Source organism: Erythrolamprus reginae, unplaced genomic scaffold, assembly GCF_031021105.1.
Source record: "Erythrolamprus reginae isolate rEryReg1 unplaced genomic scaffold, rEryReg1.hap1 H_52, whole genome shotgun sequence".
NCBI lineage: Eukaryota > Metazoa > Chordata > Lepidosauria > Squamata > Dipsadidae > Erythrolamprus > Erythrolamprus reginae.
Genome location: NW_027248509.1, coordinates 18,301 through 21,960, shown reverse-complemented (window position 1 = coordinate 21,960; position 3,660 = coordinate 18,301).

The window sequence follows — 3,660 nt, the reverse complement described above, 5'->3', positions numbered from 1 at the left end:
GCTTGCTGCTCTTTCCAACATGTCAGTATCTTTCTTGCCTCAACAAATTCCAATGACGAAAACCATTACTAGGGAACCCCCGGAAAGTAGATTGAATCCCGGAAGGCAACCATTTTTGTTGATGGAAACCATGATAGCAGAAATGGTTCTAAATGGGACCTCCCAAAGAGTAAAAACCAGAAAGGCTTAGCCATAATTAGGTAGCTGATAGAAGATGTGCCATTAAGTTGGTATTGGTCCTAAGCAACACCACGGAGGTAAGATTTTCTCTAGAGCTGGGGTCTCCAACCTTGGCAACTTTAAGACTTGTGGACTTCAACTCCCAGAATTCCTCAGCCAACAAAGCTGCGACCATCGTAAATGCTGTGGCAAGTGTTTATATATTTATTTATTTATTATTTATTTAGTAGATTTGTATGCTGCCCCTCTCTGAAGACCTGGGGCGGCTCACAACAGTAATAAAAACAATATAGTAGTGGAACAAGTCTAATATTAAAAAACATATAAAACCCTATCATTATTTTAAAAAAACCAAACAGCACATTCATACCAAACATAAAGCAAAGTATAAAAAAGCCTGAGGGAAAGGTGTCTCAACTCCCCCATGCCTGGCGGTATAAGTGAGTCTTGAGTAGTTTACGAAAGACAAGGAGGGTGAGGGCAGTTCTAATCTCCGCGGGGAGTTGGTTCTAGAGGGCTGGGGCCACCACAGAGAAGGCTCTTCCCCTGGGGCCCACCAAACGACATTGTTTAGTTGACAGGACCCGGAGAAGGCCAACTCTGTGGGACCTAACCGGTCACTGGGATTCGTGCGGTAGAAGGTGGTTCTGGAGGTACTCTGGTCCAATGCCATGTAGGGCTTTAAAGGTCATGACTCATACTAGGTATGAATTTTGATCACCTGGGCACGGAGATGCTGCAATGGTCATATGTGTGAAATATGTTCACAAGTCACCTTTTTCAATGATGAAACTTGGAACGGTCACTAAATGAATTGTTGTAAGTTGAGGACAGTGGTGGGCTCCTATGGGTATGGTCAAGTACACAGAACCAGTAGGAAAATTTGATCAGGTATGCAGAACCGGTAGAAAAATTTTGATTTTTTGTTTCTTTTTCCACCTTCTGGGCTCTGGGTATGTTTTTCCTATCACAGTAAATGAGATTGAATGTGTATAATTTTAGAAGAGCTGTGCATGTATATACACATACAGTTTATATAGTAGATAATGTATATTTTTGTGTACCTATGTGTAATATGTTTGTACACATGTGGCATATATACATAAAATTAAATAGTATATTTTGTATGTTCAGTAATAGTAAATACATAAGGAAATTGTATCTCTCGAGGAGAGGCCAGGCACCCTAACTCTAACCCTTAACATAAATGACGTCAAATTGGCCAACGTTAAGCCACATGACCTTTAAGCCCCACTGGTCACATGATCGTCAAGACACTCCCACCTGGTCGCATGGCCTGTAAGCCACACCCACAAAATAAGCCACGCCCACAGTGTGGCAGTAAAAAAATTTCCAGCCCTTCACTGGTCGAGGACTAATGAAAAACTAAAAATAAACGAACAGATTCCTGGAGACTTGACACTCCTAGTTTGAAAATTCCATAGAGAAATTCACCCTTGGTTTATTCTCGGGAATAATCCCTTTCCACGATTCTTCCAACCAAAATATTTTTGGAATTTTCCCTCCTGTATAAACAAGCTTAAAAGGTGAAGTAAAAAACTTAGGGAGTGGAAAACATGGCACAGTTTGCAAAATTTGTAGATACATACGTACTCCTTATGCAGTGAAGGGCTGCAATTTTTTTTACTACCACTCCGGGCGTGTGGCTTACTTTGTGGGTGTGGCTTGCCAGCCATGTGACCAGGTGGGAGTGGCTTGACGACAATGTGACCGGAGATGGCTTAAAGATCATGTGACTGGCTTAAAGGTGACCAACTTGACATCACTCATGTCAAGGGTTTGGGTTAGGGTTAGGGTGCCTGGCCTTGCCTCAAAGATATAAAATTTCCTTATCTATTTACTATTACTGAACCTCCAAAATATACTATTTAATTCTATGTATATATGCCATATATGTACATACATATTACACACAGGCACACATAAATATACATTATCTACTATAGAAACCATATGTGTATGTACACAAACTCACACACAGACAGCTCTTCTAAAATTATACACATTCAACCTCATTTACTGCGATAGGAAAAACATACCCAGAGCCCAGAAGGGAAAAAAAAGGAAAAAAATTATTACCTGTTCTGCGTATCTAACCATACCCATAGGAGCCCATCAATGTCCTTACGCTATCTTTTTTTTCAGGATAACAAACATGAAGGAGCGTGGAAAAAAATAACACATAATATAACCTTAAATTATTTACTGTTGACCTCTCCCCTTTTCTAAGAGGTCTGTAAGGGGCGTTCATAAGTGCACCATTGTGCCTACCGTCCCTGTCCTTCTATTATCCTTTTTATCACCTCTTTATACTTTGTTATGTTAATACAAACTATAATTCTACACTTGTATAACAAATGGGCATGGATAGCCTAGAGAAAAGGAGGGACAGAGCGGACATGATAGCAGTCTACAAGTATACGAGGGGATGTCACAGAGAGGAGGGGATCACTTTATTCTTCAGGGCACCAGAGGGCCGGACGAGGAACAACGGCTGGAAGCTGACCAAGGAGAGATTCAACATGGAGATAAGGAGGAACTTCCTGACGGTCAGAGCAATCAACCAATGGAACAACCTACCAGCGGACGTTGTGAACTCCAACACTCTGGACATTTTTAAGAGAAGATTGAACTGCCACTTGACTGGTGTACTATAGGGTTCCTGCTTGGGCAGGGGGTTGGACTCGATGGCCTTCATGGTCCCTTTCAACAATAAATAAATAAATAAATGAATGAATGAATGAATGAATGAATGAATGAATAAACATACATACATACATACATACATACATACATACATACATACATATGTTCTGGGGTGAACAAGGACAGAAGTACCAGCCTGAAGATTGCAAGTTTATATATATTTATATATATATATAAATTTAAATTAAATATATATAAATAAACTAGCTGAAGCAATTAAGAGGGAAGGCAAAAAAAAAAGACTCAGGTGAAGCTACTGTAGTTCAACCCCACTTATTACCTTTGTGTTTTATCCTTGTAAATCATTCTCGATTCCACTACCTTCGTCCCTTGCAGTTGTGTTCCGTCTTTTGTTCTTTAACCTTCTCACCTCTGTTTTGGAGGCTCTCAAAAATGCCACCCACCTCCACCTGAATCGGTCTTCCCCTTCCTTCCCCACTCAGTCACTCTTCCATCACACTTGTGTACTGAAATCCAATCCTCTCGCCTTCTTTCTGTTTGACCAAACCACCTGGGTGTAATTCCTTTTGTGCCATTTCCTACCTTTTGCAGCCGGGTGACATTTATTTATTCTCCCTTCTTCCTGCATTCCAACTCTTCTCACCTCTCCACAAACAATATCCCCTTTTTTCTTTATCTATCTATCTATCTATCTATCTATCTATCTATCTATCTATCTATCTATCTATCTATCTATCTCTATATCTATCTCTATATCTATCTATAGATAGATAGATAGATGATAGATGATAG